This window comes from Vombatus ursinus, unplaced genomic scaffold (assembly GCF_900497805.2).
Source record: "Vombatus ursinus unplaced genomic scaffold, bare-nosed wombat genome assembly UNPS02014779.1, whole genome shotgun sequence".
Taxonomy (NCBI): domain Eukaryota; kingdom Metazoa; phylum Chordata; class Mammalia; order Diprotodontia; family Vombatidae; genus Vombatus; species Vombatus ursinus.
This window is the reverse complement of record NW_020954557.1, coordinates 26269428-26283929: the sequence shown is the minus strand read 5'-3', so window position 1 is coordinate 26283929 and position 14502 is coordinate 26269428. Positions and strand designations below refer to the sequence as shown.

At 36.2% G+C, this 14502-nt stretch overlaps 1 pseudogene; it reads right to left on the bottom strand.

Annotated features, from left to right (window-relative positions):
• Nucleotides 1-4918: 4918 nt before the first annotated feature.
• LOC114045842 lies at nt 4919-13733 on the bottom strand (annotated as a pseudogene).
• Between the last annotated feature and the right edge of the window lie 769 nt (nt 13734-14502).

The window sequence follows — 14502 nt, the reverse complement described above, 5'->3', positions numbered from 1 at the left end:
GGGATAGAGATAGAACCAGGATCTGTGATTTTATTGGCATAGGGAATTCTAGGGTGAGTGTATTTTAGCACCTTCTCTGTAATTTATAATCTTAGAATAGCCTAGAGCACTGAGAAATTGAATCCCTTGCCAAGGACCACATGGCCAGGATATGTCAAAAGTGCAACTAGAAGCCAGGTCTTCCTGGTTTTGAGTCCAACTCTCTATCCATTACACTATGCTACCTCTCATTGAAGAGGAGGCAGAGCATCTATGTTAAGCAGAAAAAATCGGCAAACATGTTTTATAGCTAAATTTACATATATGTGAATATTGTAACTACTTTCTATAGAACCAATGCCTTTATTCACTCCTATTGAAATATCCATTTTTGTTAAAATTTTCTTCTTCTTCTTCCTCCCTTCCTTCTTTCTTTCCTTCCTACTTCTTTCTGTCACCATGTGCTTTTATCTTTCTCTGTTGGTCTCTTTCTCTGTGTCTCTGTATCTATGTTTTTCTCTCCCTTTACCTTCCCCCCCCCGCCAATTCATTTTTGGATAAAGGGAACATGAAAAGAGCCTACTTTCTGACCAGAACCTGCTCAGTGTGGGATGGTTAAACTGGATAGGAGAATTTAAAAATATGTTTTATCAACAAAATTTTGTACTTCTACCGAATTATTTCAAGTAGCATTAGCAACTATATATAATTAGATGGTATTATATATGTATATATGTATAATTAGATGACATTAATACCTTGTTTTTGTTCAATGTATCAACAAATATCTTTGTGGTCTCTGACTGTGTGATGTCCTTTATTCTGATATCCATCTGAGCCCTCATACAAAGTTAAAGCTTCTGTACAAATAGACATGAGGAACTGTTAAGGACACTGTGGGCTATTTTTAAAAAAATAAAAATATACTCTTTCTGTTTTTTATATTTCTCCTAATATTTGTCAAAGACAAATTGTTTCTATAAATTACCAATAAATCAGTGTTGTAGAACACTGCATTAGGTAGCAGCACCTTGGTTATGAATATTTCATAATACAGTAAATTTGGGATTAAATTGAAAATAAAAAGTGAGATAGCTATTGTAATTGCTATTGGATGATTTTCATTTGCACAGTAAACATTAATTGAAATGTAACTATGGAAAGTTTTAAATAAGTATTTAGACCATCGTGTATTAAAGGGAATATTGCTAAAGTAAATCTGCTATCTACAGAGAGGGCTGGACAAGATCAAAACAGTTTCCATGTTACTGTCTCTTCAGCTGTTTAGGGTTTTCACAAAATTTAAACAAATACCTGTGAAACAAAGGTTTGGGAAACAACAGCTAGGTTTTAAAAACTTCAAAGGGAAATTGTTTAGATACTAATTCTTTTCATTTAACATTTTAAGAGTCTTTCTGTCCCTCTCTGTCTCTTTCTCTGTCCCCATCTCTCTGTGTATCTTGTGTCTTTCTTTCTGACTCTGTGTGTGTGTGTGTGTGTGTGTGTGTGTCTGTGTGTCTGTGTGTATGTGTCTCCTTTGTGACTTGTGGTCTTACAGACTGCCTAGGGCACTGACAACCTAAATGACATCCAATATTATAGATCTAATGGGTATCAGAGACAGAGCTCAAACCCAGATTGTCCTGATTTTGAGGCCAACTTTTTAAACACTTCACCATGCTGTCCATGTTTATACTTTTCCAAAAATCCAAATGGAGATTAAAGATAGATTGCTTTATACACTCATCCAAAATCACCCCAGGCTGAAAGCATTCTTATGATAACAAATTGGGTGGCTCTTTGCAAACCCTAGTCCTAAGTAAACTGTATATCAAACACAGTAAAACAGTGTTTGTGGAAGGAAGGAAGGAAGGAAGTAAAGAAGGAAAAAAGTAATTTATTTAGTAATTTTGGAAATACCAAATTGAATAGGAATTTCAAAACATGATTGTGAATATCCAAAAATTATAGACTACTATTTAATAAGAACAGTAGGATCTGATTCCTCAAAAAGTACACCCCCTACCTCAACCCCCCCCACATAAACTGTACAAATTAGTTTGATTAAATGGAAAGAACACAGGACTAGTTGTCAGGATGTCTTATTCTCACCCTGCCACTGACTGACTACGTGAGTCACTTAACCTTCTTTGGCAACAGTTTATCTTTAAATGAGGAATCAGGACTGAATGATTTCTTTCTCTTTTTTCTTTTTTCTTCTTTTTAGAAAACAAACTCATTTATACAATTATAGAGCAAACAGAAATTAGAGAGAATATGCATAGGCGATTATATGCCAGATAATACACAGACTAAAAGAGCTCTCCCACTGGGAATGAGATTATCTCAGCTCAACCAAGAGGACAGTCCTAGACTTCACCCAAGGAGAAATTCTCCAAAATCTGGAGCAAGCTAGGAATAGGGACATGATTGAAGTGTCAGCAATACTACATGTTAGCTTCTTCTCAGAGTTGTCTTCTCTCTTCAGGGAACTGTGCAGAATTTAGAACCCTGTGGGTTTCTTTTTTTAATTTATTTAGTATTTTATTTTCCCCCAGTTACATGTAAAAACAATTTTTAACATTTGCTTTTAAATCTTTGAGTTCCAAATTTTTTTCCTTTTTCCTTCCCCACCCCTCCTCATTGAGAAGGCAAGCAATTCAATATAAGTTATACATGTGTAGTAATGCAAAACATTTCCATATTAGTCGTGTTGTGAAAGAAAACTTATGCCCAAAAAAAAAAATCAAGAAAAAATAAAGTTGGGGGCAGCTAGGTGGCGCAGTGGATAGAGCACAGTCCCTGAAGTCAGGAGGACCTGAGTCCAAATCTGGCCTCAGACCAAACACTTGACACTTACTAGCTGTGTGACCCTGGGCAAGTCACTTAACCCCAATTGCCTAAAAAAAAAAAAAAATAAAGTTAAAAAAGTGTACTTCATTCTGTATTCAGATACCATCAGTTCTTTCTCTGGGGATGGATAGCATTTTTCACCGTAATTCCTTCAGAGTTGTATTGTTATTGGATTATTGTATTGCTGAGAATACCTAAGTCATTCACAGCTGATCATTTTACAGTATTGCTGGTACTTTGTACACTGTTCACTCGATTTTGATCTGTTCATGTAAGTCTTTCCAGGTTTTTCTGAGAGCATACTGCTCATCATTTCTTATAGCACAATAGTATTCCATCATAATCACATACCATAATTTGTTCAGTCATTCCCCAACTGATGGGCATTCCCTCAATTTCCAATTCTTTGCCCCCAGAAAAGAGTTGCTATACATATTTTTGGATGTATAGGTCCTTTTCCTTTTTGTTTTTTATCTCTTTTGTGATATAGACCTAGTTGCAGTATTGCTAGATCAAAGGGTATGCATGGTTTTGTAGCCCTTTGGGCATAGTTCCAAAGTGCTCTACAGAATGGTTGAATCAGTTCACAAATTCACAAACAATACATTAATGTCTCATTTTCCCCACATCCCTTCCAACATTTGTCATTTTCCTTTTCTGTCCTATTAGCCAATCCAATAGGTATGAGATAGTACCTCAGAGTTATTTTAATTTGCATTTCTGCAATCAATAGTGAGAGCATTTTTTTTTCATATGGCTATAGATAGCTTTGATTACTTCATCTAAAAACTGTTCATATCTTTTGATCATTTGTCAATTGAAGAATGGCTCTTACTTTTATAAATTTGACTCAGTTCTCTACATGTTTGAGAAATGAGGCCTTTATCAGAGAAACTTGCTTCACATTTTTTTCAGTTACTCTTGCTATCTGTATTTCCCTCAAGTCTATCCCCTGGTGTTTATTTTGTTCTCTCTCACTTTTGTCCATCCTCAAAAGTGTTTTGATTCTGACTACCCCCTCCCCCAATCTGCCCTCCCTGCCATCACCCATCCCTCTCTTATCCACTTCTCCTCCTACTTTCCTGTAGGGTAAGATAGATTTCTATACCCAATTGAGTGCGTATGTTATTCCCCCTTTAAACCAATTCTGATGAGAGTAAGGTTCACTCACTCCTCCTCACCTCCCCACTCTTCCTCTCCACTGTAAAAGATTTTTCTTGTCTCTTTTATGTGAGATAATTTACCCTATTCTACCTCTCCCTTTCCCTTTCTCTCAGTGCATTCCTCTCTCATCTCTTAATTTTATTTTTTTAGATATCATTCCTTCATATTCAGCTCAGACCTGTGCCCTCTGTCTATATATACTCCTTCTAATTGCCCTAATAATGAGAACATTCTTATGTGTTACAAGTATCATCTTCCCATGTAGGAATGTAAACAGTTTAACCTTATTAAGTTCCTTATGATTTCCCTTTCCTGTTTACCTTCTTATGCTTCTCTTGAGACTTATATTTGAATGTCAAATTTTCTATTCAGTTCTGGTCTTTTCATCAAGAATGTTTGAAAGACCTTTAGTTCATTAAAAAAATTACTCCCTGCTGGATTGTACTCAGTTTTTCTGAGTGGATTATTTTAGGTTGTAGTCTTAACTCCTTTGGTTTCTGGAATATCATATTCCAAGCCCTCAACTCCTTTAAAGTGGTAATTCCTAAAGCTTGTGTGATCCTGACGGTGGCCCTCCTATATTTGGGTGGTTCCTTTCTGGATGCTTTTAGTATTTTCCTCTTGACTTGAGAACTCTGGAATTCGACTATAATATTCCTGGCAGTTTTCATTTAGAGATCTCTTTCAAGACTGATTGGTGAATTTTTTTATTTTCTATTTTGCCTTCTGGTTTTAAGATATAGTTCTTAGCTACTAGTTTTTTAAAAACCTAAAGAACAGGAAAAAAAACATTTCCCACTTGTTTTGATACGATAAAACAAGGACATGGCTCACAGAACCGAGTATATCAGACATAGCAGTTAAATATCAATCTCTATCATGGTCACAATGGTAAATATTGTACAGTCTTTAGCAGCATTAGTCAGCATATACCCAGAATCTTTCTGCTCTTAAGCTGGTAGTTTTTTTTTCCAGTTCATACAGGGATTAAGCATGCAGTTGAGCAGCAGATAGTCTCTTCAAGTCCCTGCACTTAGACTTGTTGGTGTGATAATTCTCAGAGTTCTTGCCACTGAGGACATTCTCTTTACTTTCCTGAATGAAATGAACTTTCTTCTTGGTTAAAGATGAGGGAAAATCAAGTGGCTCTGGGCTATTTTTCAATGCCAAGATCATCTGCTCCTTTAACAGGTTATAATTTTTCAATAAATTTTCAGCTCTGATGAATTTGTCTTTTGCAAGTCTCTCCCAGACCCAAAGTTCACATTCCTTATGGGGAACCTGTGGCTTTGGGACCATGTGTGTCCCTCTAAGTTCTCAAGTTTGACCTTTTGACTGAATCTAGACTTTATAGAACAAATCCCCTTAATAAAAAGTTTTGTTCTGTAAAACTTGGACTCAATCAAAAGGCTGCGTCTAAGGCCCTAGAAGGCCGTAAGTGGCCTCAATGCCCGCAGGTTCCCTACTCCTGTTCTAGCCTTTCTTCTCTTGCTTTGACGGCTTTCTCTCTCTTCTGCAATTGAAGTTACTTTAGTCTCAGTTCAATCATTGCAGCGCCTAAATTCTGAAGCTTTTCTGGCTCTCCTGATCATCGCCCTCTCCTCCTAAATTTCTTCTTTGCTCTTCAGCTACCAACTGAGCTATCAGAGAGTTTTCCAGAATTTCTTTGACAGACAGTCAACAGCAATCCTTCAAATTTATCATCTTGGTTATAATCATTCAATTCAGTTAAGTAATGATATGAATTTGACTGAATTTTCCTTCTCTGATCCTTTCAACAAATTCTTTCAGGTTGAAAGCTGTAAAAGGAAGTATTAAGGGACACAGTTGATACAGCAAACAGTTCAATGACCAGATATCAAGCTTTTCATTATAGGACATGTAATTCATTTGTTCTGGAGACATGTAATAAGATGTACAAACAAATGTTTTTGCAAAACTTGGATCATGGTTTAATATTCTAGCCAGCCCAAAGTCTCCACATTTGACATTTTGCTTGCTATCCAGGAAAACATCAGCTGGCTTCAGGTCCCAGTGCAACACAGTATGCCCAACATCACTTCATCTATAACATTCCTTTAGCTCCAAGGTCAGCTGAGTCATTACATGGAGAATAAAATCTTTACCTGAGTAATATCTTTCTTTGGTGCATTTTGCTATAATATTAGCCAGACCCCCTCCTTCACAATATTACATTACAATAAAGGGTATTGTATTGGATCTATCAATAATACTATCATAGTATTGGACAATATTTGGATATTTCAGTTCATGGAGCAAATTCACTTCAGAAACAAGCATTTGTTTCTCAGCTCCTGTCATAGAGTCACAGTTAAATTCTTTCCAAACAAATATCTTGCCATCACTCTTCCTCTGTATGTTTTGGCAGCAGCTCTTAGCCGGTACCAATGGTGAAGAGCTCCTCATAATCCTCTACTTGGTAAGGTATCACTCTGGCCACCCCTGAAAAGTGGCCCAGAAACACTGCACTGCTGTTTTCACAGCTAGTTCTGGGAAATTGAATGTTTTCAGTGCTTCCAAGGTGGTGTGATCCAGGGAGAAGTGTGGTCACTGCTCTTCTGTATGCACTCTGGTCTTTACCCAGTCAGGACCCCTACTCCCTTGCATCTGTAAGCACTAGCAGGAATTGTAACTAGAGCCCCTGCTTTCTTGAGACTGCAAGAATGCCTTTCTACCCTGGAACTGAGATCTGGGATTGGATGGGTGCAATGGAGTTGCCAAACTCTATCTGGTATCATACCCAGTCCCAGAACAGAGGTCCTGTGCAATCTCTTTCTGACTAGTTTTCCAATTCTCTAGGCTAAGAGTTCCTGAGACTGCTGCTATGTTGCTATTGGGGCCACCTCTAATGTTCCAGTGTTCCTATGGTTGCAACTGAATTTGTTCTGGGCCAGTCCCCACCGCAGTGTCATTGACCTCTCTGCCCTTTTATGTTTTCTTGTGCTGGAAAAATGTCTCAACCCAATCTTTTGTTGGCTATCCCACTCCAGAATTTGATTTGAGCTCTTATTTTAAAATTATTTGGAAGGGAATGCTGGGAGAACTTGACTGTAGTGTTCCTTCTACTCTATCATCTTAGATCTGTCTCCCACTTTCTAATTATAATTCTTTGAATTATTTGCCCCAAACCTTTTTAATTTTATAGAATCAAAATTGTTAATTTTCTCTCCTGTGATCTTCTTTATTCATTGTTTCACCAAGAACTTTTCTACAACTCATAATTTTGAAAGTTTCCTTTCTTCCCTAATCTATGAAATGGCATTTTGTATCTAGTTTTTAGAAATGTATCTGTAGATTATTGTGGTATGTGGTGTGAGATGTTGTTCTAAACCTCATTTCTTCCAGACCTTCCTAGTTTTCTCATCAGTTTTTGATGAATAATAAATCTTCACCCAAGTAGTTGGAATCTTTGGGTTCTATATGTTTATATTCAATTGCTTCTGGGTCTTGGCATATAAGCTGTTTATTAATTCGTTCTTCTGGCATGATTATATGGTTCCTCTCTATGTAAGCCACCCTAGATTGGACAGTTTCAGTTTATCAATGTCCCTTCTCAATTGTGATGCCTAGAACCTGATATCATATTTCAGATTTCTTGATACATTATGGTACCCTGCCAACCATTTAATTTAATTAGATGTGTCTCATTAGCCTCTGGCAAAGAGGGGTATTAGACTATATTAGATTATAATTGTATCTGTATGCTCCCTAAATATTTTAAGTCTAAGGAAAATGACCTTTTTCACACAGTAGTATTTTATTTTTTCAATTACATGTAAAGATAGTTTTCAACACTCACTTTTACAAGATTTTGATTTCAAAATTTTTCTCCCTCCCTTCCTCCCCAATCCCCTCCCGAAGAAAGCAAACAATCTGATATAGGTGGTACATTACAACCATATTAAATATATTTCCACATTAGTCATGTTAGGAAAGAAGAATCAGAACAAAAGAGAGAAACTCATGAGAAAGAAAAAAACAAAAAACAAAAAAAGTGAAAATAGTATGTTTCAATATGCATTCAGACTCCATAGTTCTTTCTATGGATGTGGTTAGCATTTTCCATCATGAATCTTTTGGAATTGTCTTGTATAATTGTATTGCTAAGAAGAGCTAAATCTATCATAGCTGATCATCACACAGTGTTGCTGTTACTGTGTACAGTGTTCAGGTTCTGTTTACCTCTCTCAGCATCAGTTCATGTAAGTCTTTCCAGGTTTTTCTGAAATCTTCCTGCCCATAATTTCTTATCGTACAATAGCATTCCATTCCATTCATATACCACAACTTGTTCATCTATTCCCCAATTGATGGGCATCCCCTCAATTTCCAATTCTTTGCCTCCACAAAAAGAGCTGCTATAAATATTTTTGTACATGTGAGTCATTTCCCCTTTCTTACTATCTCTTTGGAATACAGACCTAGGAGTGGTATTTCTAGATCAAAAGATCAAAGTGAATCAAAGCACAATTTTATAACCCTTTGGACATAGTTCCAAATTGCTCTCCAGATTGGTTGGATCAGTTTACAACTCCACCAACAATGCATTGGTATTCCAATTTTCCCACATCTCCAACATTTATCAGAAAATGACCTTTTTATGTAAACTGTTTAACTACTCATCAAGTGCTAGTTTCATAAAGGACATCACAAATATTGAGTAGCAAATAAAGCAATTTATTGAAGCTGTTGTACACAACCAATAAGGGAATTTATTTTGCTTAACTGTGCATATTTTTACAAGAATTTTGTTTTTGTTTTTCTTTGAGGATATGAGGGAGATAAAATAGATTTCTGTTAGTTAAGAAAATAAAATTTAATTTTAAAAAGCTAACTGCAAACAAATCGAGAAGTTAAACAAATTGGAATATAACAGAAAATAAATAGAATGAACGAGTTCTTCCACTGGAGAGAGATAGCATAGCTCATTCAAGGGTCCCCAATTTCACTCAAGGGGAAAATTCCTTATAATCTCTAACTCTCAAGCTGGAAATAGTAATATTCTTGAGGTATTGGTCATCTATTAATAAGATTCTTCCTCCATTTTTTCTTTCTCATACTGGCCATCCCATAAAGAGAGCCTAGAATTGTGTGCCCTCTCTTGAAGCCAGAATCAAGAACTCTCCTGTCCTAAGCTCTGACCAGCTCTACCTCTCACACAGGAACAGTGTCAGTTAATCATTCTTTCCACCAGTTAGGTAAGTCTTATGAAAATTCCCAGGATTCAATCTCAGGTTATATTTATAGAATTCTATATAAATATTAGTTATCACTCTTATTCACTGACATATGCTAGACTTAATCTTCCCTAGATTATAAATTCCTCGATTGTAAAACTATCATATTATACTACCATATTCCCCCATAGCTTCTAACATAGTACTGAGTATATTGTAATTGCTCAATAAAAACAAAAACAAAAAAAACCTTGTTAATTAATTAAACTCAACACATGAACAATGTCCAACATTTGGTAATCACTTAATTATCTTCTATGAATGAAGAGAGGGATGAATTAATATTATATAAGTCTCTGCATCAGTAATGTGTTTTTCCCCTGAGAATGAAAGTTGAGAAACCCAGAAAGACAGAAGATTTAGCTATAGAGTAGCCAAGAAATAAGCATCACCATATCTAGAGCAGTATTTGAAAACTCTTTGAGATTATTCTTGTTTTAGTATAATATTAGTTGGGACCTAACTGTAAGTGATGGAGCATACATAAGTCAATAATAAGTCAATCACATTTACTACAAAATGTCTTATGAAAGCCCAGGGTTTCCATGAAATCTCACTATCAATATCAGTTATTATTATTATTAGAGTATAATGTCTCTCAGGGTAGCCCTAGACATTGAATTGTCAAAAAGATGAGAGTAGTCAACAATGTCAAATCTGGAGAATGAGAAGAGGATGTTGGTTTTGACTACAAGGTCTTCATAATATGACTTCACTATATAGTTTAAAGTATTGGGAATGTAGAACATCAGACACACCCACATAGAAATGTAAGAACAAAAACATAGCTCAAAGCCAAATATAAATGATTTTTCTATTATATGTTGTCATTTTGAATTATTATCCATGGTTCCTCTACATTGGCATTGATAACTTAAATTTTACTGTATAGCATCCAAAGTGAACTTTATGTAATACATGTTGGTTCTGGAGCAAATGTCACTTCATGAGCCCAAGGGAAAATACAGCCAAGACTTTATGGAAAATATACTCTTAGAACATCAATACTTCTGCTTAGTAATACTGGTTCTCAGATGTTGTTTTTGTACAAAAGAATTCACTATCTGTCCATAGAGTTCTTACTTGTATATTTTTACTGGACAGACCATTCTCTTCATCTTCTTGTGAATATTGTCAGGTTCTCAACATATATCAATTTGAACTCTCATGGATAAAATATTCTTTATCTCATCAATCAGCAAAAGTAACTTTTATCTGATCAGCCAAATTGGCTCTCATTGCTGCCTCTTAATCTGAGTTGTAACAAATGCCAAGACGTTTTTGGGGGGACGATTGCAGAGAAGAAATATGAGCATTTGTTGAGATTCTCTTGACTGTCAGATTAAAATATTATGTACTTTGTCCCTTGTTGAGGTTTTTTCTCACTTATAATTTTTTTTTTCAATCCAGAGATCTTTCAAGGGCCTCCTTAGAATCCCTGGTCAATTAAGACTGATAATTTTATTACAGATTCTTCCTTGAAGTCCAGAATCTTTTAAAGTGTTGGGTAAAGGATAATCTGCCAAAGTACATATTTTTCTTATTCAGATCAACAAAATCCTGAAAAATGGAACTAAATTCTATTTAAAGTTTCCTTCATAAATTTAGTAGTTCAACACATTAATTTTTATCATCAAAGCATAATTTCCCATGCAAATGTATTGGATTCCCTTCCCTTCTCTTTGCAGATTCTCTCCATTGTCAATTTTTACCCACTCCAATATCTTCAGCTATCGCCTTTATAGAGAGAACTCTCTGCATTAGCCTTCCTCTAGAGCTATAGTTCCAATCTATATGCAATATATACAATCAATAGGTCTTGCCTATACAATCAATGAATCAATAAGCATTCATCAAGAGTCTACTAAACTGAAGATTCAATATTTTATCCTAGAAGAAATAGGGAACCACTGGAATTTATTGAGTAAGGAATGACAAAATTAGCTATATACTTAAGGAAAACCATTATTGAATACTTCTATTTTGATGTCATGGAGTTACTTCCAAATAACCATATTTTAAAATGATCACTTCAACTAAACTATGTATCAATCCTGACTTCACTTCTCTTGGGAGCAATTTTCCAGTCAACCAATCTTTAAAGGTTTGTATTTTGTTTCTTCCTTTCCTTTGCACCCCTGCACAATATTGAATGAATTATTAAATTCTACAAATTTATATTTGAAATATCTCATATTTCCCCTTTTCTTACCTTACCTCCTTATGCCAAGACTATAAAATTTAGTTCAATAAGCATATATTTTGTACCTACCCTATGCCAGGTATTATGGTAGGCACTGAGCATATAAAAACAAAAGCCTCTGCCTTCAAGGAGCTTACAGTCTATTGGAGTAGGTAGGAGGCAACATGCATATAGATAATTAAAAACAAAATACATTCTAAATAAAAACAAGGTGATGGGGTAGGTGAAGGAGTTAATAGCTGCAGGAGTCAGTAGAAGGCATCTTGAAAGACATAGTATTTGAAATATACCTTGAAGACAGCTAAGGCTTACAAGAGGTCAGATATGCATTTTAGGAACGTAAATTTGGAACACAGATTAAAGAAGGGCTTAGAGGCTGAATGCAGGGAGAGTAGTTAGGAGGCTACAATAGTGCAGCACAGTGCTGCCTGAGTGTTCCTCTTGAAACTCTAATTTTATCATTTCACATTTATTTAAAACGAAAAGTTTCACTGGCTTCCATTACTGAGAAGATTAAGTCCAAGGTCTTAGTTTGATACTTAAGATTTTCCACAACCTACTCCCAACCTACCTTTCTAACCTTTGGTCCTACTGTACTTCTATTTGAACCCTCCATTCTAGCTGGACACATTTATTCACTGTTAGCTAGAGATATTTTGTTACTTCATGCCTTTGTTTAAACCATACTTCCTAGCATGGTGTCTCCCTTTTTACCCTCTACATCTCAGTGCATTTTACCTGTCCTTTGATGCCTCACCAAGCATCAAACTAAAGTGACCTCCTTTTCTTCATGTGAGACACACTACTTATTCTATTGATTCTTTTAATTTTTCATTTAATTTTGTTTTATTTTTTCATCTTTCAAGTTAGAATTTCCTTGAGAACAGAAACTATATATTTTACTACTTTTATACAGAACTTAGCAGAATGCCTTGAACATGGTAGGTGTTCAACCAATAGTTGATTGATTGATGTATTCTTATAATTGACTACTTGACTGTGTTTTTCTGGAATTTAGTGACACCTTGAAAACTTTTTGAACTGAAGGATCCTGTGTCACAATCATCTTTGGGTTTTTTTTTTGTCAAAACCTCTGATTTTATCAGACTTTGTCGTATAATTGTTTTTCAGTTGTGTCTGACTCTTCATGATCCCAGTTGAGGTTTTGTTGGCAAAGATATTGGAGCTGTTTGCCATTTCCTTATCTAGCATTTTACATTTGAGGAAACTGAAGCAAATGGAGGCTCAATGATTGTTTCAGGGTCACACAGCTGGTAAGTGTCTGAGGCCAGATTTGAACTCAGGAAGATGAGTTTACCTGAACCCAGGCCTGGAGTTCTACCCACTGCACCACCTAGCTGCCCTGATCAGGCTAGGCAATAGAAACTCCCACCATTGATATAATTTGCCAAATTCATCTGAAAGACATAGTCTTGGAAAGTTGCCTGGGACAGTGAGAGGTTAATTGACTTGTCCAGGTGGATAGTATATTTTAGACTACGTAGGTATTGTGTGTCAGAGCTAAGTCTTCTTGAAACCAAAGTCATCCCTCTAGCCATGATGTCATGTCTTTATATCATACAGCCAGGTTCCAATTAGTGTGAATGATAAATCCTGCTAAGTATTTGCATGATTTGAATTTGTACTGTAAATTTCCACTGGGCTGGAATCAGTGACCATATTTTACATAATTATAACTTCTAATAGAGCAAATTTGAATAGATATGACCTCTTCATAAGATTCATTATTCACACTAATTGGGCCTGGCAGTACTGTCTAACAACGATAATAATGCTTTGGATAGTTTTTAAGTTTTCAAAGTGCTTTCACATAAATTCATTTTGACTAAATCACCATTTATCAAGAACCTCCTACATGGAGAATACTGTACTAAACTTTAGGGAATACACAAATTGCCTGCCCTCATCAGCCTTATAGTTGAGTAGGGAGATATGATACCTGTAGAAATAGATTTAACACATTATTGTGTGTTATTCCTAATTTGATTTGATTTGATGCTAGGAATGAGCTTAGAGTTGAAATGAACTCGAAATGAGAACTGTTTCATCCTTTGGCAAGTAAACCCTCTCATATGGAGTTTCAGATTAATCTGCCTATAGCTGCTCACCTCCACTCAAGTTCTACTAGAGACTGAATTGTGCTGTGGAGATGATTCTGAGCTCTTAAAGGACGTACCTGTAGAGCACAAGTTTTGGCAGGTACTACCAAGTTTGAAAAGCTTCAGGTACAGCTCTGTCTCTTTCCCAAGGACCATTGTAGTTAAGTTTGAAGAGGATTTGCACCAGAAGGTTGGCCACTAGGCAATGTATATTTTTGACCATAACAATTCATGAAGTTCACCTAGGGTAAGGCATGGGGATATTGTAATCTGCCTCAATCAAGAGAGTACCCATGCTGGTCAGAATTAAAGGGACCCATCAGAGTAGCTGCCAGTGTCAAATTCACAGAGTGCTGCCTCACTAGTCCTCTATCTAACTCCTGATCCCCCAACCCTAGTTCTGTTCTTCACTGCACATACATGTATTTTTGACAGCCCAGCTTTGGCTCTCTCTTTCATTACAGAGTCATGGTTCTCATTTTGATCTCTGCTTTTCACTCTGACCCCAGGGGCTCTGTCAGGTCAGGTTACAGTCTTGGTCTTAACTCCACCTCTTAAATTGGTGTTAGTCCAAATCAAGCTCTCAGCCCTGCTTCTGGCCTGGACCCAAGTCACACACTTCTGCCTAGACATGCTTCTATCCCAGTCTTAGCAACCTTGAATTGTTTTTACTATGTAACTGTAACATCATGAATACAAGTGTATTAGTTGATTAGACATCATTTTTAATTAAGGTTCTGGGAGATTGAAAGAGAGGCTATGTACATGTAGGATGGGATGTGAAGGAAAGTACAGAGCAGTTAGTGCACAGTCTCAGGGGAGATCTCACCATATCATCTTCTGCCTTTCCCTTGCTTTTTCCTGGGCCTTTTGTCCTCCTGCTGCCCTCCCAGTAACCTCCCCAAAATCTTTTGTAGGGCTAGAG